Source organism: Corythoichthys intestinalis, chromosome 3 (assembly GCF_030265065.1).
Source record: "Corythoichthys intestinalis isolate RoL2023-P3 chromosome 3, ASM3026506v1, whole genome shotgun sequence".
NCBI classification, from domain to species: Eukaryota; Metazoa; Chordata; class Actinopteri; order Syngnathiformes; family Syngnathidae; genus Corythoichthys; species Corythoichthys intestinalis.
Genome location: NC_080397.1, coordinates 50,819,203 through 50,842,458, shown reverse-complemented (window position 1 = coordinate 50,842,458; position 23,256 = coordinate 50,819,203). Strand labels below are relative to the sequence as shown.

Below are 23,256 nucleotides of genomic sequence, written 5' to 3'. Positions count from 1 at the left end.
TTAGCTTAGCACGCTATACAGGTTCACTAAATATAAACAAAAAGCGTCTCATACAAAAAATATAACATTTCGCTTACTAACATAATATGTACATTCTTTACAACAACCATACTTACAGACAAATCTTGTCCAAGGATCATATAAGCACAACATTACAACGTAGGCATCAGCCCGAGACGTCGTGCAACCATATTGAACTGGCAAGAAAGCAATAAACCATGTCGCAAAGCAACCACAAGAGTTCGCTGTTAGACAGCACAAAAAAACCTTGCTTTAAAACTTACCAAAAGGCAGAAAAGAGCGGGACATGTGCGTTAATTGCGTCAAATATTTTAACGTGATTAATTTAAAAAATTAATTACCGCGTGTTAACGCGATAATTTTGACAGCCCTAATTTGTATACATGTTAAAAATAGCCCAGTGAGAAATTCATAGCAAAGTCGATTGAAAGTTCATATGACTTAAAGGTTGCTGAGAAGAAGTTGAGACATTGATATAAACTATAAATTTTTTGAACATGCCTATTAAAAGAATCGGAATCGAGAATCGTTTGGAACCGGAATTGAAACGTGGAATTGGAATCGGAATCGCTCAAATTCAAACGATGCCCAATCCTAGCTATAACACACAATCAGATAAAAAAGCAAAACAACTCTGAGCTGGAGCACCACGGCTGAATTCTCATCACATCCGCAGTATGAGGGACGACTTGTTTGCGGTTCAAATGGAGAGAGCTGCTGTGAACAGACGTGAGCATTTAGAAAAAAAGCCACGGCTGCAAACCATGCGCTACTTGTCTTATGTGACACAGAGTAGTAACAACTCGCATATCGAGTCATCAACTGCCACTAACGCGTGCTCCCCGCTGCTTCATCATCACGATAACGCTGCCCCCTGACTTGCTTGGCCCATTAAGGAGTTGGTGCCTGCTAAGCACCTACTTTCAGCCTCTGGAGCCATTGCATGATTTGCAGAAACAGAACCAGACTTAAACACACTCAAGGAACAAGCACCAGCTCGGTTGAAAAGGGCCCGATGTTTACCGGGATTGTCCATCACTTGGATCACCGACTGCGGGCTAAAAGCAAGATTACTGCATTATGCAGTTGAAGTAACTTGCGATCACTAATTAACAGTGGCGGAGAAAAGAAAAGACATAATCTCTATCACTCACTAGGCATAAGGAAACAATCCAAGAACAACCAAAAAGTGAAGCAAGTTGCAACAATGGACACTTTAATAAAAAAAAATGAATCATAATGTAATACACCGCTGGAGTGGAGTGAGAAGTATTAACTTAATTCTATTGCCAACCTACAACATATGACAATACAGCAATAGCACATAGGAGACAGTGATGTGCCATGTAATGGCTACGGGGTTAAATCATTTCATAACGATCCAATATTGATTTTTAGGAAAACAATAGTTGTTGACAAATAGTTGCCAATATTACAAGTCTACCACAACTTCATTTGATTCAAGAGCCTTAGATCGATCTAATATGACATATACCGTAATTTCCTGAATATAATGCGCACTTTTTTCCCCCAAAATCAACTTGTAAAATCATGGTGCACATTATAAACGGGTACATGGATGGAGACATAAATATATATATATATTACATATATGTATAAACCGATTTTTTTATTGACACGGCCACGTTGTGTTGAAGAAACGTATGCGGCGACTAGGCATGTGCCGGTATGAGATTTTGACGGTACGATAACCGTGAGCAAAAATACCGCGGTTTCACGGTATTACGGTATTGCTATTTTGAGATGTATGGGTTAAAAAAATAAATAAATTCCATTGAACAGGAATTTTTTTTTCCAGAACATAGTTGCAAATTGGAACATGAATATATTGTTAAAATAAATAAAATATCAATTAAAAAAACTAATATTTTAAATAAAATTAAAATACAATTTATAGACTATACCCACAGCTCAAGTTGCTCAAGATTAGAGCAAGAACAAAACAATTTCTATAAAAAAGTAAAAACACTTCTAAATAAAATTTTTTTTAAATTATACTGCATGACTTTGTTTTGAGGGTGGAAAAGCTCAAGTGAAGTTTCGCCATTTTCAGCCACTGTGTCAACTCTAGTCTACATGTCATGCCTTTGCGTTAAAAAGAACAATTATAAATAATTTATAAGTTAATAAGTTAGTTAAAAATGTATAAGTTAGTTAAAATGTCAATATTGTTGTGGAAAGGTTTCATCTAAAAAAAAAAAAAAATTAGGAGTGTGACTTCTCCTTGATCCAGTGAACGTGGATTTGTGCTTAGGGCAAGATCATCTTTCTGCAATTAGCGATCTTTGAGGCTACCATTTTTTCCCCCCTTCATTCAAGCCACTGATTCACGCGAATCAAGCTTGTTTTCTCACTCTGCGGCTGTAAAACTTGACGAAGTTGCTCTCCCAGCTAAACCTAGGCCAACATTCGTCTTTGTAAGCTTTTATTTAGTTTGTATATCGAATTTGAAAGGAAAATGTGTGTTTTGTTTTTGGCGAACTTTTTCCATGGTGCTAATCTGTTGAAGCTACTCACACATGGAAAAATACAATTGTACAACGTTTTAAATGTATGCATTTTGTATATTCCACTTACCACGATTTGAGAGCTCAATAAATTGAAATTGAAAGAGTATTTGTTTTTGGGTTCGCTGGCTGTCTAGCCGATAGAGTCACTTTCACACACAGCAACAAACGGGAGGTGGTGAGCGCTGCCGCGCCACGTCCCTTCTGGCTGCAGTTTTGACACATGAAAAATAGCGAATACCGTTCTACGGTCTGACGGAAAATTTTAGTGGTTTTGAAACCGCGACGTTTTCACACCACGGTAAACCGTGAAACCGGTCACCGGCACATGTCTAGCGGCGACCCGTTGCCGACCATTACGGTACGTGACATCTAGAGGCGTGCAAAATTTCCGATTCTTAGATTATTCGCAATTCGGCCATGCAAGATTCGAGAACGATTCACAAACATCCAAATTTCGATTACTGAATTATACCAGGTAAAGCGGAAATAAAACGCAGTCAGCGCGGTCTTCGGGACGCAATGAGGAACGGACCGAGAGTAAATATCATGTGCAGCTAATGCCGCTAGGCAAAAAAAAAAAAAAAAAAAAAACTGACTACAGCCATCAGCCGCAACAAACAGCGTCCAGTTGCTAGTTGCTACAAACATACGGCAACACACGGCTATGGTAAATATCACATATATCTAGACTAGATGGGAAATGACAGACTTTCCCGCGCTAGTAAACAGGCGTCATCTTAAAGCAGTACACTTCTCTGGAAGGCTCTGTTGTAGAGAACCTAATTACTTTTTATCTAAAATACCACTAAACCAGCAAAATCTTGACTTGAATCTATCTTTAAATGATGAAACAGTTTTAAAACTTTCACATGTCGAAAGTAGACGTGAGGGAAATTAAGGAATAACGGGCGCAATTTTTACAACTTTAATGGTTGATTCTCAACAATAAATTAATTGAATTTAGTTTAAAGCTGCTGATACAGAATGGGGACTTGAGTATTGTATTTACCGTTTTTAACCGGTAACTTGATACTAAAATAGTAGTTTGGTTTATTTAGCCTGAGAGGATTTTTGAACAATTTTGGAACAAATATACAAAACATAAAAAAATAAAAAAAAATTAAAAATGGGGGGAGGGGGGCATCAATAATGGATTTATAATCAAATCGGAGTCTCTGAATCGTAATCGTAATCGAATCGTTAGGTGCCCAAAGACTCCCACCTCTAGTGACGTCACCATTTTTTTTCGGTAATACTTCACTCTAATCGGCTGAATGATTTCATCTGTGTTAAATTCTTCTTTTTTCACTCTTCATGAAGCACAGAATTTAGTTTCTTGAACTCATTTGAGTCAACGTTTATTGCAGCTCCGCAACTCGGACCATAACAAACGTAAGCGCACAGACTTCCTGTGTCCGTCAACTATATCTGTCCTTCGGGAAACTCAAACCCAAATAAAAATAGCTCCTATTGTTACTGTCGTGTTGACAGCAATGAGCTCTCACGGATTTCCGACTTACGTTCTTTCATTTTACCGTTTCAATCCATGGAAGAAACATTTATTCATCATGATGAAACGAGAAAGTTATACAGCAGCCTTTAAAAGAAAAGTCACATCTGTTTTGTTTTCTCCAAGATTCTGGTAAGTTGGAGAAGTTGTCAAATCATATTATTATAATCATATTATTACCGTAAATATTGTCAGTTTATTGTCAGTTTTGAACTACCAATGTGCTATGCTTGTGCTGTGTTTCACCAGTCAGTAAAATGGCATTTCAGTATCTGTACACGAGCTGTTTTCTTGTATTCTTCTATTTATTCATTCATTCATTCATTTTCCATGCCGCTTTTTCCTCTTGTTGCTAAAATTGGGGTGCGTGTTATAAACAGGAACAATAATTTTTCCTAGATTTTACAAGTAAATTTGGGGTGCGCATTATACACGGGTGCGCCTTATATTCGGGAAATTACGGTACATTTAACACAGTCACCTTTAACTTAGATTGCAATAAAACTAGAGCTGAGACGATTACTCGAATAATTCCAGTAACTCGATTTTAAAAATCGAGGAATTTTCTCCGCCTCGAGGAATCGTTTCATTTTGCCAGCTCTAAGGGTGACGTTTTGCCCCAACTACTTTTAATGCAGCACAATGCGCTGACGTCACGTGCGTACATGAAGACAGGGGCGTCTTATATATTTGATTTCAACCATGCATGAATATAGAGGTAATAACGAAAAAGCCAACGAAACAAAGAGAAAGGCACCAAGAAAAAGCAGAGAATGTAAAAAGTGTGGGAGCATTTCAAGCTGGACCAAGGCGAACACTGTTTCGTGTATTCACTGTAAGACAGCGCTCACATAACGCTACGGCATGTCTAGAATGCTGCAGCTCAACCGAAGGCACCTTGTTTACTCCGAGAGCGGAGGAGCAATACTCGGGACAAGGTAAAATTAAGTTAATGTAGTACTAATAAATAAGATTAACGCTATTTTACCTTGCTAACGTAACGTTAGCCCTGCAGAGGGGTAGGTTTCTACAGTGCCCTGCATAATTATTGGATTTATAATAATTATGTGTTTTTCAGCTTCTAATAATTTTTTTTTCTAAATAATATGGGACCTTAATGGAAATAAGAGAACAATCCAGCCTTCAATACAAGTGCATTTATTCAGTGGGGAAAAAATCCCACATAAAGAAATAATTATTTGACATCAAATAATGTGTGTCACAATTATTAGCACCCCTGGTGTTAATACTTTGTACAACCCCCTTTTGCCAACAAAACAGCACATAATGTACTGCATAATGTAATGCAGCCCCACAGCATCACTGACCAACCCCCATACTTCACAGTGGGTATGAAGTGCTGTCTACACGCCAACAAGCTGTTTAGGAGGCATGCACGGAGAAAACCTTTCCTCACTCACAATCATAAACGCAAACGTCTGGTGTTTGCCAAGCGGTATTGGGGCTTCAACTGGGAGCGTGTGCTTTGGTCAGATGAGACCAAGCTTGAGCTTTTTGGCAACAAACACTCTAAGAGGGTCTGGCGTGCCACGAAAGATGCGCATGCTGAAAAGCACCTCATACCCACTGTGAAGTATGGGGGTGGGTCAGTGAAGCTCTGAGGCTGTTTCGCTTCCAAAGGCCCTGGGAACCTTGTTAGGGTGCATGGCATCATGAATGCTTTGAAATACCAGGACATTTTAAATCAAAATCTGTTGCCCTCCGCCCGAAAGCTGAAGATGGGTCGTCACTGGGTCTTTCAGCAAGACAATGACCCTAAACATATGGCCAAATCTACACAGAAATGGTTCACCAGACACAAAATCAAGCTCCTCCCATGGCCATCTCAGGACCCAGACCTCAACCCCATTGAAAACCTGTGGGGTGAGCTGAAGAGGAGAGTACAAAGGAGAGGACCCAGGTCTCTGGATATTTAGAGAGATTCTGCAAAGAGGAATGGCTGAAGATCCCTCTTTCTGTCTTTTCCCATTTTGTGAAACATTATAGGCAGGGGTGCACATATTTTTTTTGCCCAGGTTCTCAGAGGAGGACCTGGAGATGTGACTTGGTCCTCATTGAGCTTGAGAGCCGACCCGCCTGATGCGATAAAATTATGACAAACTTTACTTAGAGCCAATTACCTTTAATTAATTATATTAACAATTAATGCTCGATTAACATCAACTGGCACAACAAAATTGCCATTACTTTGAAGTGAAATGTAAAGAAATAAACATAAAAGCACTAATGGCGTACCGCACGCAGGCTATTTTTAGACCGTGACGTCGGGACGGTGGGACATTATAGACCCGCCCTCGCATAGACCCAACCTAAAAAGTGCTACTTTTCTCCGGTAATCTTTCAAAAACGAACATGCTGATCACGCATTGCTTTTTTGTAACTTGTAGAAATGACTCTAGACATTACGACAAATGAAGGATGTTTTCTTCATGCATTTCCGGAAACCAAAAACTCGGGAGGAAAAAATGTGAAGACCGAATCAACTTGCGCGCACTTTAACACCAGCTCGGCGAATCCATTCACATTTCATATGCAGTAAACATTATGTTGGGTTGGCATGGTCTTTCAGAGGACAAAGAGGTAAGCCATTTTTATATTTTTAACTTATTTTTTTAGCGTAACGTGGTGCCGTACTGCTTCTGTCTGACAATGAATGACCTGAAAAGAATTACAATGGTATCTGACTGCCACTGTTACCGTTTATATATATATATATATATATATATATAAAAACTTTAGTAAGGGGGAAGTGTAAATAAATTATAGGATTAAGATGTGTTATCAATGAAAAAATTAAAAGTGTTCGTTGGCTGTCACTGAGTAGCATTTGCGATTGCTACACAAAGCTAACTAAATTACCCCCAAGAACGGTAAGAGACTTGGGACAACCAGAGGATATATAAGAAAGACAAGGCTGATGGTAAAGGATAGCTTGTTGAAACAGGAGAATGTCATTGTCAGTCGCGTCGATAAAAAAGCTAAAGCTATGCTTTGGTCGGCTCGTTTTTTTTTCGTCTTTTTCAGCCTTCGACACCAAAGCTATCTCTTCAACTGAACATTTTTATGTTCTTCCACATCTTTGCCAGTGAATTTGGCACCAGGCACATCATTTTCGGAGAGAATTGGTAGGTTTAACTCTGTAAACATCTCCTTCGTACACGATTTCCATTCATTTCCTATTTGGGACAAACGGTGTCTTGTCCGTACTTAGCAACAGTAGCCAATGTCATGAATATTAATGAGCGGAAGTGACGTGTTGCTTGCGGTACGCCATTCAAAATAAAGGGCATTATGCGGCTCCCACATTAACTCCAAGCCTTTGTAAAAGTGGGATGCCCTCCTCCTCATAAGAGCTCATTGAACGTGCATGTTTAGCTTTATGAAATGCGAGCAAAAACACGTTTGTCAGTGCATGGCGCTGTGCAGGGCGAGTGGGGTGCTGTCTGACATCGATATTTTGCTTAAGTGCCACATGCTCTGTTTTTTTCGTGCTTTTCAAAGTTTGGATGGCTGAAATTCTTTGACCCTACTACATAAAATGCGCTGCTCATATCAGCGACATTGGAATTCTCACGGCAAATTTTGTACAACATTTCCGTTCAAGCATCATTTGCTTCTAGCCATGGTACCTCCTGCAGCCACTTTTCAGCAAAAGTCCTTTTTTTCGGTAGCTCCAGTGACGTCTCTGTCGTCTGTCTGTCTTTTGACGGGGGTGGGGGAACACGGAAATAATTACTCAGTGGGGCCTGCCTCTTTGACATTTTAAGAAGTGATTTTCTCGTGTCCGCCGCAAATACAGTGGTCAGCCATCGGTACGCAAAAGCATATGGAAGCCGTTGAGGGCCAGCGCGTTTGTCTACGTCCAGTACGCACGCATGCGGACCACTTATGTGCACCCCTGATTATAGGAGAAGATTAGGTGCTGTTTTGTTGGCAAAAGGGGGTTATACTAAGTATTAACACTAGGGGTGCTTATAATTGTGACACACAATATTTGATGTCAAATAATTATTTCTTTTTGTGGGATTTTTTTCCCCCCACTGAATAAATGCACTTGTATTGAAGGTTGGATTTTTCACTTTTAAGGTCCCATATTATTTAGAAGAAAAAAAAATTTGAAGCTAAAGAACACATAATTATTATAAATCCAATAATTATGGAGGGCACTGTACTTCACTCCAGTGATACGTGACATTTATTTATCTTCTCTCCCGGTGCTCACTCTAATGCTAGGAACAATATAGACATACCACTATAAGAGAAAAGTAAGATTTGTTTTGAATACTGTTGGAAAAGTGAAGTCACAGTTTTCTGAATCGTTTACATTCCATTATTTTGCTCTCGGTAATGTTATCAGCATTTGGTCTCATTGTTTATTTGTGATTCATTATTGTTATTATTTATGTATTTCTTTGTACTCCAATAAAGAATTTAAGTGCTCCAAAATGTTTTAGTGAATTAATAATCGTCAGCAAAAATTTAATTGAAGATTTTTTTTTTTAATTAAGTTCATAGAAAAATTATTAGTAGACTAATCGGGTGAAAAATAATCCCTAAATTTTATTACAGCAAAAACCAGCCCAAACAAAGCATAAACGAGTGACACCGTTTTTAGGCATTATAAATCAAAATGGGGCTGGTTGACCTCAGATTGACCTATAAAAGAATTATAAATATCTTAAAAACGTTAGCAACACAAATGAAATTTTTACAGCACAAACAAGCACAAACGATTGTTGCACTGCTCCGACCACTCAACGTAGTCGACATCATCGATGACGTAAATGCGGCGACGAGTACACCATCCCGTCGACGGTTAATAAAGGGTTGAAAAAATATATACGTGGAAAGTTGAGAATGTCGGACGCCCGGTATGCAAGCGGGGAAAGAGGCACAAAGCCAAAAAAACGTACCAGAGTCGGCAAAACATTGACTTATTTCAACGAAACAAAGGAGGGTACACTCATGTGTCCTGTCTCTTCACTGCCAAGCTTGCATACCAGGCTGCACATGGGCTGTGAATGAACACCTCCAGCGCAGTCACTCAGTTGTAATTTTGTAAGACGACAGGAGACAACAAGCTGGCAGATTGTACGTCCATCTAACGACATGTTTTATTGAAGTTGCTAAGCCTGACGCGATATGCAATGAGTCCATTTATCGCACGGTAAATAAAAATGAGGGCGATAATTTTCACGGCTGCGTTTTATCGCCAAGTGCATGTTGATGGCATATGAGACTCCAGTTCCTTTCACAGATGTTTATTGGTTTATTGGATATTAAAGTTCAGACGTACAAAATAAGGAAACACATCTATATTAAACACTGTAAACGTTAGAATTGCTACATTGAGGCTAATGAAGGAAAAACATGACCTACTTTTGCCTGCTATAAAACATTGGCAGTCTTCTCCGAAACGCAAATTTGCGGTTAAAAGGTGACACTTCAAACATGAACAATCGCTGGTTAACCCTTTAACACCGAACGTGTCGGCAGCGACGCGTTTATGCATGTCGTCTTTGAAGCTTCGTCACGCTGTAATTACGTCACCCACGTGCCGCTGGTTGGTCTCATTTGAAAGTGCGGAAGTTGATGTCCACGCCAGTTTTTATTTGAAGTCAATCGACCAAGAAAAACGGGAGATAATGTCATTTGAGTTTTATTGCACTCATAAATATGCATTAAAACGCTGCATGTACTATGTATCTATCTCCATATTTCCATCATTTCTTGTCCTTTTTCAAAACTGAAAAAAGCACAAAAGACTACATATCCCAAGATCCGTTGTGATGTCAAGAAGGACGAACTGAATGTGAACATTTTTAATAAATTGCCGAGCTAGGCGCCAACTAAGGAAAAGGAGGCATGAACACCGGTTGGATTGCGCGAGCGACTTTGAAACGTGCAGAATGAATCGAAAACTAAATTTAGCGCAACCTAATGTATTTTTTCATCAACTCAAGGAATAGGATGAGCTGCATTTGTCGTTGTTTTCCTCGGATTAGTCGGCGTCTCGGCGAGAAGTGACAGCAGCGCTCAAACGGCAGAAGAGTAGGCTGTGTGACGTTGTACGTGACGCAGCTCAGTCACCTGTTCAAAAACAAACTTTATTGAGTGCGCAAAAAAAAAAAAAAAAAAAAAAAAAAAACTAGCGGGTCGCATGCCTGAAAAAATTTAATTGAACTGAACTACTTGTCAATATTTTTGAAAATACTTTTTTTCAATGTAATATATATATTTTTCTTCACTATGAATCTTTTCAATTTTTATATAGATGTGTGTTCGAGAAGCTTGATTGCATGTACGTATGCTTTAGATAAGGTGATGGGTATAATACCTAACTTCACATAGAGATATCCTCCAAACCTTTTTTGTGTTAGATGATATATATAATTTTTTTCTCACTATTCTGTACTGTATATAACCTGTTTTGACCATAGTATGTGTAGAGGCCAAAAACGCCTATGACCATACCCGCTGTTTGTGTTGAATAGTCAAACATAAAACTATTCAATCTTATTTTTTTCTATTGAATGTTTATCCTAACAAGTTGAATAAATATTATCAAGCTTCAAAACGGTTGGTCGAGCATGTTTGGTTGTCAATGGGACACCAACATTACAAATTTTGAAACAATATTTTGGGATTTTTTTGTCTTTTTGGGTCCAAAATGTGGATTATAATTGGTCAGTGAAGAAAACAACAGTTTGGACATGAAGTTCAAGGTGTCCTGAAAAAAGGGACCCAACTTGGCCATTGTGAACAATTTTTTCTTTGAAATATAAAGGCAACATCAAATGCATGCAAATTCGGCCAAAATAGGCTTAGGTGTTAAAGGGTTAACAACATTTGAAACGAAAAAATGAGAAAAAAAAATCTATTACTGACACCACATGCAATGACAACAAATTTTTCTTTTTTTTTTTTTTTTTGCGGCGTGCTAAGCTTACGGTTAGCGGTTTAGTGAACGTACTTCCGGTGAACATTTCAAAATAAAAGCACGTCAGGTTCGTCATATAAATAACAATTTCTGGAGTTAATCCCACATACTTTAAAATTCAGATTCTACACTAAGAATAGCTTTAAAGTGACACCCTTTATAAAAATCTGATTGGTAATGAATAATTATTATGATTATTATAATACTATTATATATAATCGTAGATTATAGTCGTAATGCTACATTTTTTTAGGAATTCTTTTGAATCATGTTGGAAAGGCGAAGTCAGTGTACTGAATCTGTCTACATACCATTCTTTTCCACTAGTTAATGCTATCAGCATTTCACCTCATGTTTATTTGTGATTTATTATTGTTATTTACGTGTTTATTTGTACTTTAATAAAGAATTTAAGTTTTGTGAATTAATCAGCGTCAACAAAAATCTCATTGCTAAATTAGTAAAAAAAAAAATATATAATAATAATAATAAAAAAATTATTTGATTAGTCGACTAATTGTGAAAAGAATCAGCTGACTAATCGAGACAAAATTAGTCGTTTAGGACAGCCCTAAATGACTTGACATCATTGTTACATAAATTTACGCTTGGTGGGAGGGGTGGGGGCAACTTCATGGAGGTTGCATACATAGTAGAGGTGCACGATAATTATCGGACCGACAATAGGAAATATGACCTTACCCCAATAACTCCAATAGCATTATATATTATCGGGCCTATTAATATTTTTGGCACGGCGTCGGATTGGGATGTGAGCGTTTGTTTCCACTCCTGTTTTGCCGGTATGAAAAGTTTTGTTACTGTTCTAGAAGCCCTATTTTTCCGTCACTGAGTTATAATCCTTACTATGGCAATTAGCAAATGTTTGCATTTTACAGTGTTATGTTTACAAGTTCTTGAGAGCCCTTTTGGTTATTGATAGGCTTGCTGTTCTATAATTGCCAGGTTAAGAAAGTTGTTTCATGGACCAAGACGACAAGTCTCCTCTCCTGTTGCACCAAATGTTTTATCTGCTGACAAAGCACAATACCTGTTGGGTTTATGTTTGTTTTAGATCAGTGCTCATTGTTCAGGGGAACACATTGTCAATTATATTGACTGATTGATTGCGATTGACTCAAATTATACCTATTTGAAAAAACATAATATGGGCACTTTTTTTTTTTAATCAAAACTGTTCTTGTCTTTGTTTTGTTTATTATAATAATGTTCATGTCGTCATGAAAATTCTGGTTTGGTCAAAGGCAAATCTATGCTGAATCCACCACTAGTATTTTTGACCTACAGGTGTTCAGAAACTCAGGTGAATATGCATTGAAAAGTTATATATATATATTAGAGCTGAAACGAATACTCGAGCAACTCGAGTAACTCGAGTTTAAAAACTGATCCGAGTAATTTTATTCACCTCGAGTAATCGTTTATTTTGACAGCTCTAAGCATCACGTTTTGCTCGGACTACTTTTAATGCGGGACAACGCACTGGTGTCACGTGCGTAGAGGAAGAAGCAAAAAAAAAAAAAAACTTACTGCAGCCGACAACCGCTACAAACGACGCCGACGTTGCTAAATACTAGCCCGCTCATGCTACGTTAGTTGCAGGTGGCGTCCAATGAGTCTCATAGAGATCACATGTATGTTGAACTAGATGCAAAATGACAGACTAGGCCGCGTCTGGGCAGCGTTAGCAAACAGCCGCCATCTTAAAGCAGTAGAGCGCTAAGCGCTAATAAAGAGCGCTAAGCGCTAATATATAAGATTAACGTTACTGTCACTACTAGCTCACCTTACGTTAGCCCTGCGGAGGGCTAGGTTTCAATTAATTAAGACCACTTTCGATGCGTGGCTAACGTGTCTTACATACAGGCTTTAACATAACATAGCGTTGTGGAGTGATGAGGGCGTCAAATAAAAACTCAATAATGCTAACTATCAATTTTAGCTCAGTAGTCATTGCTGGATAAAACACCAAGTAGCACTAGTCCCTAATGTGCTCCAATACAGCCTGTATCATACATTTATTTTGAACAGTGCAAAAACTCAAAATCCTATCAGGACTTACAGTTTAGACTAACTTAAAACTTAACTAGAACTTAAAAATGGCTTGACACAAATAGAAATTCAATTGAAAAACGTGGGAAAAAATCCTAACTTTTAAGTTATGTGTGTTATCAAGCGTAAAGGCATTTTTAGGTGTGTTTATATATATATAATATATATATATGTATATACTTTTTTTAAATAAGATCTAAAGGTTTTTTTGAGTGAAAGCAGTGAATTAGTCATTTTTTAAAATTCTAGTTACATCTGAGATGCAATTGTTGGCTGTTTTCAACAATATACATAAAAAATAAAGACATTGATTGACTGAAAATGATAAAATGTCTTGTTTTCTCATGTATATCTATAATTGCTCTTCACCTGAAAATATATTTGTTTTATCCGATTACTCGATTAATCGATAGAATTTTCAGTCGATTACTAAAATATTCGATAGCTGCAGCCCTAATATATATATATATATATATATATATATATATATATATATATATATATATATATATATATATATATATATGGCGGAAAACAGACAAGACTGAAAAAGCAGTTTCTGCTCTTGCACTCCTCTTAAAAAGAAACTGCTGTATTTTAGGCCAAAACAACTGAAGTGTTTGATAGAGCAATATGTCTATATGCTGCCATAGCGGATTCATGGCATATTAAGCCACCGAACTATTTCTAATTTGCCCGTTTTACCCCGGAATCCCCCGTTTACAGACGTCGCGCAACCGTTTTTGTTTCAACCCAGCCATGAAAACAAGTAATTATATCTATTATTCAAAATGTCTGTCATTTTTAGCTTAGAATCATTAATTGATGTCTTATATTTCATTTTAAAAAATGACTTAAAAAATGATTCACTCGCATATTTTAAACTTTTCAACAAATTAAGTCACAATGAAAAAAATGGCATCTGTAAAAAAGTTATCTACCTCATAACTATCGCTAAATTGTATTTTTTTAGGGCTGTCAAACGATTAAAATTTTTAATTGAGTTCATCACAGCTTAAAAATTAATCGTAATTAATCGCAATTCAAACCATCTATAAAAAAAGGCCATATTTTTCTTTAAATTATTGTTGGAATGGAAAGATAAGACACAAGACAGATATATATATTCAACATACTGTGCATAAGTACTGAATTTGTTAATTATAACAATAAATCAACAAGATGGCATTAACATTATTAACATTCTGTTAAAGCGCTCCATGGATAGAAAAACTTAGTTCTTAAAAGATAAATGTTAGTACAAGTTATAGAAATTTTATATTATAACCCCTCTTAATGTTTTCGTTTTAATAAAGTTTGTAAAATTTTCAATCAAAAAATAAACTAGTAGCTCGCCATTATTTATGTCAATAATAATTATGGTGCTGAAACCCATAAAATCAGTCGCACCCAAGCGCCAGCAGAGGGCGGCAAAACACAAAAAAACACAAGTAACAGGTGGACATGACACTGTGCGGTCATTTTAATCTGTTTGAGCGGGGCATGTGCGTTAAATGCGTCAAATATTTTAACGCAATTAATTTAAAAAACTAATTAAGGTCCGTTAACGCGATAATTTTGACAGCCGTAATTTTTTTGTTACTTTTGCATTTTCCCCGATATGTTAGATCACAGGTGTCAAACAGATTCCAGAAAGGGCCAAGTGGGTGCTGGATTTTGTTCCAACCGATACAACGCAGAGAGTTTGACCATTGAACTTACTGCTGAAACAAGCAGCACCTGACAAAGTTTAACTGATTACACATGTAAAAGATCTAATTGGCGAAAAGGTGTCCTCTTAATTGGTTGGAAAGTAAACCTGCACCCACTTGGCCCTTTCTGGAATCGCTTTTTGACACCTGTGTGTTAGATGATAAATAACTGATCCAAACAAAGAATAATAGAAAGAAAAAAAAACGTTTAAAAGCGTAAATATATGAAAAGGGAAATCTCGACCACTCCTTAATTTCTGCGATTTCTGCATCGCAACCCTTGTCATATTACCATGTTTCACCCATAAATCCCCCCAAAAATCTGACTGTGGCCATTCTCAGCTGTGTCTTGACACTCGGTGACACATGCGACATGGAGTTTTTAGATCGAAACAAGGTAAGTACGCAATGATATCTCGTTAAAATCATGGCATCTGTAATCCTGCTTTGGCGTGCTCTCACCTCCAGATAGGGTTTTGGTGTTTGGAATTTTTTTTTAAAATGCCCTCGTGTTCAAAATTTTTCTTTCCCCAGAAAATTGAGATTCTAAGCTTTCCAATGATGTATCACACATGCATATCGGACAATTTTGAAATTTGGCCAAATTGGGGGTCTCAGAGCGGAACTTTAAGTCAACTTAGTGTTTTCCGCCATATATATTATCGGTTATCGTATCGGTAACTAGAGGTGTGCGAAATTTCCGATTCTTAGATTATTCGCGATTCGGCTGTGCAAGATTCGAGAACGATTCACAGACATCCAAATTCCGATTATTGAAATATGTCAAGTAAAGCGGAACTAAAACACCAGTCAGCGCGGTCGCGGCGCAATACGGTCCGTTCCTCATTGCGTCCCGAGAGTAAACATCATGCTTGCTATTACCCGGGTAATGACAATGCTCAACTCAGGGCTCTGGCTCAACTCATGCTGCTGGAAAAAAAAAAAAAAATACCTGACTGCTGCCATCAGCCGCTAGAAACTACGTCCACATCATGCTACAGTAGGTAGTAGATATCATAAGTATATAGAACTAGATGCGAAATGACAGACTTGCCAGCGTTAGTAAACAGTCGCCATCTTAAAGCAGGAGACTTCTCTACAAGACTCTGTTGTAGCGAACCTAATTAAATTTTTATCAAAAATACTCCTAAATCGGCAAAATCTTGACTTGAATCTATCTTTTAGAGCTGAAACGAATAATCGAATAATCGAGCAACTCGAGTAACTCGAGTTTAAAAACTGATCGGAGTAATTTTATTCACTTCGAGTTTGACAGCTCTAAGCATCACGTTTTGGTCGGACTACTTTTAATGCGGGACAACGCGCTGATGTTACGTGTGTACAGGAAGAAGCAAAAAAATAAATAAATAAATAAATAAAAACTTACTGCAGCCGACAGCCGCTATACGCCGACGTTGCTAAATACTAGCCTGCACGATGCTACGTTGATAGCAGGTAGCGTCTGATGAGTCTCATAGAGATCACATGTATGTTGAACTAGATGCTTAATGACAGACCCAGCCGTGTCTGGGCAGCGTTAGTAAACAGCCGCCATCTTAAAGCAGTAGAGCGATAAGCGCTAATAAAGAGCGCTAAGCGCTAATCAATAAGATTAACGTTAATGTCACTAGCTCAAGTAACGTTAGCCCTGCGGAGGGCTAGGTTTCTATTAATTATGACCACTTTAGATGCGTGGCTAACGTGTCTTACATACAGGATTTAACATAACATAGCGTTATGGAGTGATGAGGGTGTAAAATAAAAAAATCAATAATGCTAAGTTTGCTAACTATCAATTTTAGCTCAGTAGTCATTGCTGGATAAAACACCAAGTAGAACTGGTCCTTAATGTGCTCCAATACAGCCTGGATCACACATTTATTTTGAACACTGCAAAAACTCAAAATCCTACCAGGACTTACAGTTTAGACTAACTTAAAACTTAACGATCTTAAAACTGGCTTGACACAAATAGATATTCAATTGAAACACGTGGGAAAAAATTGTAACTTTTAAGTGATGTGTGTTATCAAGCGTAAGGGCATTTTTAGGTATATAATTTTTTCTTTCTTTTTTAATAAGATCTAAAGGTTTTTTGAAAGAAAGCAGTGAATTAGTCTTTTTTTATTCTAGTTACATCTGACATGCAATCGTTGGCTGTTTTCAACAATATACATCGAAAATAAAGACAGATTGACTGAAAATGGTTCAAGATTAGATGAAATGTCTTGTTTTCTCATGTATATTTATAATTGCTCTTCACCTAAAAATATATTTGTTTTATCCGATTACTCGATTAATCGATAGAATTTTCAGTCGATTACTCGATTGCTAAAATATTCGATAGCTGCAGCCCTACTATCTTTAAAACAGTTTTAAAACTTTCACATGTCTAAAGTAGACAGAAGGAAAATTATGGAATAACGGGAGCAATTTTAACAACTTTAACAGTTGATTCACAACATTAAATTAATTGAATGTAGTTTAAAGCTGCTGATACAGAATGAGGACTGCAGTATTTTATTTACTGTTTTGAACTACTGTTAAGTTGATACTGAAATAGTCGTTTATTTAAGCCTGATAGGCTTTTTGTACAATTTTTGTAACTAATGTATGAAACATTGAAAGCAGCTAATAGCTTCAGGGGTTTGTGGATGTCATCAATAATCGATTTATAATCGAATCGTTGCCTCTGAATCGTAATCGAATCGTTAGGTGCCCAAAGATTCCCACCTCTATCGGTAAGGGCCTTGAGGAGCAGGAAGTTATCGGTATCGGTTTTTAAAAAATGGATATCATGCACCCCTAATACATGGCCAGGTCAGCTTAGGAAATGGTTAACCCTTGGGTTAATATGCTTTTTAAAAACTGGAATATGACCACATTCGAGTTTTTGCGCGTGAGCATACTAAATTCCAAAAAGTAAACATTGTTGCAAATCTCGGAACACTTGCAATAAATTAACAATGCAACAAGTTTGGCACATGAAAGTAGCCATTGCTCGTACGAACTGGGTGCTGAATAAACCTGCAAACCGGGGGGGGAAATGAAGGAAGGGGAGCTATTGTAAACATTAACTCGTAGTAGCACGTCTGTGAGGCTCGCCTACACAAAGCAGTACGTGTGGGGTAGAGCTGACAGGTGGGAGACTGACAGGCAAGGAGGCGGCACAAAGGGGAGCAGATGCATCGTAATTGCTGGCTAGCGTCAACATCTCCAGACCAAAAGCATTACAAATCAATTAGATAAAATAATAACAACGCATTGAATCACTCCAAACTAAAGTCAGTATCATGTTTAAAGGCTACTTCCACAAAGTTGTTGACTAAAGCTAGCAACCGCGAGTTAGCCGCGATGTTAACGCGGTGGATAGCGTTCACTCCGCGGGTTGTTTTTCTCCCACCACTCGGTAGCTTGTTCGGTTCGGCTAAACCTGGCTAGCTTCGACTGTTTATGAAGTTAGCATAATATTCAACGCTGCAGTCGAGAACGGGATACGGAAGCGAAAGGACTAAACACAATTTTTAGAAGTTAAATTGAGTTTTTGAGAGAAATTTACACGGCGTTCACTGTGCAAATTATAGCCCCGTAAAACAAGCGGCCCGATATTCGACGAGTGACATCCAGTTTCGAGGCCGTGCGCCTGGGCAAGAGCGAAAACACACCTAGCTTGTTAGCATCCGTTCCTTCCCGATTGGCAATAAACATCGCTAGCCGTGTTCCCCCCGCACACGGTTTTGTGGGGAAGTGCATTTTTTGTTATGTCTGCAAAATGCACGTAGGTGAGTGCTATTACCTTCGGATGTGGCGCCCAAAGGGAGGAGAATGTTTTAGCAGGATTTATGTCCGTATCTCTAGCTCCCCCTTTCTTCTCCTCCAGAAGCAACTCGGATTGGCTCGCCGAGCTAGCCCCACTCGAGCTAGGTGGCTAGCTCGCGAGCTATCAACAATAATCCGGGGTCGGGCTCGGTTCGCTCCTTCTTCCGTCACACAGCTTGCAACCGAATATTTCCCACGTTTTGCGGCAAGGCGCACGTCTCTTCTTCGGCGTCACGGTTGAAACGGGCGACGAGTGCGAGCCAATAGATTTTTTCCTGGAGTAAAAAGGAGAAATGTGACGATTTGTTGCGATCGGCCGAAAGAGGCTCTCCTCCTCTCGTAGAACAAAATGCCGACCGGAAGTGCCGCCGTCGGACTTGAGCAAAGATCTCACGAGTAACCCCCTCCATCGGCGCCCAAATGAAATGCCATGCTACGCCACGTACGCGTTGCGCTAGAGGGCATCCTACGACAACTTTACGAGGCCGCTTTTGTTCTATGGAGGACCAGGAGTGCAAAAATTCAATGGATAAATACACAATTAAATAAATATTTAAAAGTGTCATTAAAATGCTTGTATTTCAATATTTATTTACATTTTCATTTATTTCAATTTATATTCATTTAATTTTTCATTTATTTATTTTAATATATATTATTTCGATTGATATTTATTTCAATTTTTATTTATTTATATTTATTTCAATTTATATTTATTTATTTCGATTTTTAGTTATTTATTGCAATTTATATTTTTTTCAACATTTATTTCGAATTTTATTTGTTTTTATTTTTTATTTCAGTTTTTATTTATTTATTCCAATTTTTATTTATTTATTTCAAGATGTATTTATTTATTTAAAGATTTTTTAAATTTATTTTTACTTTTATTTATTTACTTCAACATTTATTTATTTCACTTTTTATTTATTTCATTCTTGCACTCTTGTTCCCCGTGTGTGGAGGAACAAGAGTGCAAGAATGAAATAAATAAAAAGTGAAATAAATAAATGTTGAAATGAATAAATAATGAATAAATAAAAATTGAAATAAATAAAAATTGAAATAACTGAATAAAAATCTAAATACATTTGAAATAAATATAAATTGAAATAAATAAAAATTGAAATATAAATGGAAATAAATAAATGTTGAAATAAATAATGAAATATAAATTGAAATAAATAAAAGTTGAAATAAATAAAAATTGAAATAAATGAATAAAAATTGAAATAAAAATCGAAATACATTTTGAAATAAATATAAATCGAAATAAATAAAAATTGAAATAAATATAAATGGAAATAAATAAATAAAAATTGAAATATAAATTGAAATAAATATTAATTGAAATAAATATAAACTGAAATAAATAAATAAAAATTAAAATAAATATAAATTGAAACAAATAAATAAATATTGAAATAAATAAATATTGAAATAGAAGCATTTTGATGACATAATTATTTATTTGTGTATTTATTTATTACATTTTTGCACTCCTGGTCCTCCATATTGTTCAGGATCCAAAACTTAAATTCAAACAAAATGGCTTCATATTTGCATAGTTATACCTATAACGCACAAACAAATTGGTTATATATGAGAAACTGATTCATTTTTTTTTTTCCCAATGATTTGCAAAAATAAGTTAACAAAAACACCAAGTGCGCCTACCTCCCTCTTCTGAATTTTATTTTCCTTCATTTCCTCCCATCTGAATGCAAATATTTAATTTTAACTGCTCAAGACCATATGATGTACATTAAAATTGAAGATAATGGAAGGCGGAAAACACAGACAAGACTGAAAAAGCAGTTTCTGCTCTTGTACTCCTCTTTAAAATAAACTGCTGTATTTTAAGCCGAAAGAACTGTTGTGTTTCATTGAACAATCTATCTAAATGCTGCCATAGCAGATTCATGGCGCATTAAGCCCGTGAACTATTTTTTAATTTGTCCGTTTTACCCTGGCAACCCCCGTTTACAGACGTCGCACAACCGCTTTTGTCTCAACCCAGCTATAAAAAGCTCAGTAATTATATTTATTATTCGAAATGTCTGTCAGTTTTAGCTTAGAATCAGTAATTGATGTCTAATATTTACAACAACAACAATTTTAAAATATTATTCACCCGCATATTTTAAACATTTAAACAAATTCTGTCACAATGAAAAAAATGGTGTCTGTAAAAATGTCACGGATATCTACCCCATAACTATAGCTTAATTGTATATTTTTTGTTACCGTCGCATTTTACCTAATATTTTAGATGATGAATAATCGATCCAAACAAAGAAAAACTGAAGGAAAAAAAACGTTTAAAAGGGTAAATACACAAAAAAGAAAATCTCGAACACTCCTCGATGTCTGCGATTTCTGCATCGCAACCCTTGTTATATGACCACGTTTCACCCATAAAATCCCCCCAAAATTTGACTGTGGCCATTCACAGCTTGACACTCGGTGATACATGCTACATTGAGTTCTTGGATCGAAAAGAGGTAAGTGCGCGATAATATCTCGTTAAAATCGTGGCGTCTTTAATTATGCTCTCATGCTCTCACCTCCAGTTAGGGTTTTGCTGTTTAAACCTTTTTTTTTTTTTTTTTTTAAAATGCCCTCCTGTTCAAAATGTTTCTTCCCCCAGAAAATTGAGATTTTAAACCTTCCAATTATGTATCACACATGCATATAGGACAATTTTGAGTTTCGCCAAATTGGGGGCCTCAGAGTGGAACTTCAAGTCACCTGAGTGTTTTCCACCATAAACATTTGCTTATTTTTTAAATAATAAATATATAAGTACCATAGACCAAGTACTTATACCATGTAGAGGTCTGACATTAACAAAAATAAGCACGGTGCCGGGATTGGCGATGGGGCGGTGTAGGGTCGGTCGCCAACGGGCTTACACTCACAAGGAATTCACACAATTACTGGGTTCTGGATCACAGAGCTGATTTGTGTACACTCTACCCCTTTCAATCATTTAGCTTATAGACACCCCCGTCCCCCTCTTTGCCTGATCAACAGGCTCCCCACATGGTGTCAACCGGAAATACATCTAGCTGATGATATCACCAACATATTAGTAGTTAGTCTAGACGTTCAATGTATTTCTTGTTGTAGTTTGTGTTTCTTTTCTTTCTTCTCTTGTGTTTCTTTTCTTCTGTTCCCCCGTAACCCCCTCCTGTTCACTGCTTTGTCATAATAAACGAGGTATTTTGAATGATCACAATGAGAGTATGTCAGACTCTCAATGTGAAACATTAATACTGTTCAGACCATCCGGGCACTTAGACTTCCATTCTCCGTGTCAAACAGCTGAACAGGACAGGTTTAAAAATAAAAATAATAAAATAAAAAAAGCACAAATGACTTACATTACATTACAGTGAAATGGAATATATTTTGAAGATCACGCAAACATTGACTTTTTTAAATTATAGACAAGTTTCTGAGGTACTTTACCGCTTTACTTCTGCATTTCTGGTCGCGACTTCCATTTTACACTTTAACAAAAATCAACAGTGGATTTGGAGTAACATAACTCATCAAAATCCCTTAAAAAAGACAATTTGGAAATAATTCATCCATCTGCCATCATCACGACATGAGAGGACATGTTCATGAAGGCAGATGTGGAACCAAGCCTGTGCTACCACAAAGACCAGGTGTTTATGTAGCCATGTTGCCGCTGGTGTTATGGAAGGTATGTTATTCCTATCCCTGCATTTTCATGTGTCCGGCGGTGCTCAAAAAAATACTAAAGCAAAAATCTTGCGCATGAAACAACTTGTCTTTGATATTGTTACTACGATGATGATTGTAATTATGATGTTTAATATTATTTGCTATAACTACAGTACTGCTGTGGCTGCAATGCATGCCACCTGCTGCTAGCCTGTTGCTAATCAGTACGTGTAGGATGGCACAATTATGTAAACGCATAAGTGCAAGTTTTTTGTTCGTTTGTTTACAAGTGGAAAGAGCTGTTAGGCAAGGGAAGGCAAATTAATCTGCCTCACAACAACACTGTACGTTGAAGGACATATATAGAGACTACGTGCGTTCCACTTTGATGATGGAAAGCTTGACTTATGCTACACCTTCATTAGTATTTTTCTTATATAAAATGTGATTTATTGACTTGTTTTGCACATACACCAATCTTTTTAAATAAAACAAGAAATGGAATGTTGTCCAAAAGTTTTATTGCGATCAGTATCTGCAATGTAAAAGAATTACATACTATTTTTGTTTATAAGTACATACCTTGCAACGACAAAATCCGTGTCAGCCCTTCTGCATTCGGCAACTGTTTCATCATTCGTAATTTTGCCTCATTTTGGTCACTCAAGAGGCTGCACAGATTGTTCGTGGCCAAAATTCGAATAATCAACAAAGTGATGTGTCCAAACCTGTCCTCAAGGGCCGCTGTGGGTCCCGGTTTTTGTTCCTACCAATCAAGCACAGACAGTTTAACCAATGAGGGTTTGTGCTAAAACAAGCAGCACCTGATTGCAATCAACTGATGACACTTGTGAGACACCAGATTGGTGAAAAGATGTCGTCTTGTTTGGTAGGAATGAAATCCAGCAACCACTGCAGCTCTATGTGGAATAG

The 23,256-nt window shown here is 37.0% G+C and overlaps 1 protein-coding gene across 4 annotated transcripts in view; it reads right to left on the bottom strand.

The window, feature by feature from the left end:
* nipbla (NIPBL cohesin loading factor a) overlaps positions 1-23,044 on the bottom strand; it is a 105,544-nt gene extending 82,500 nt beyond the window's left edge. For 3 of the 4 annotated variants that reach the window (XM_057831467.1, XM_057831469.1, XM_057831470.1), the window contains exon 1: positions 18,605-19,003. The gene's annotated coding sequence lies outside the window, so the exon portion shown is untranslated. Of the gene's footprint in view, positions 1-18,604; positions 19,004-22,905 lie in introns of those variants that run through there. The other variant, XM_057831468.1, reaches the window with a different exon arrangement.
* Between the last annotated feature and the right edge of the window lie 212 nt (positions 23,045-23,256).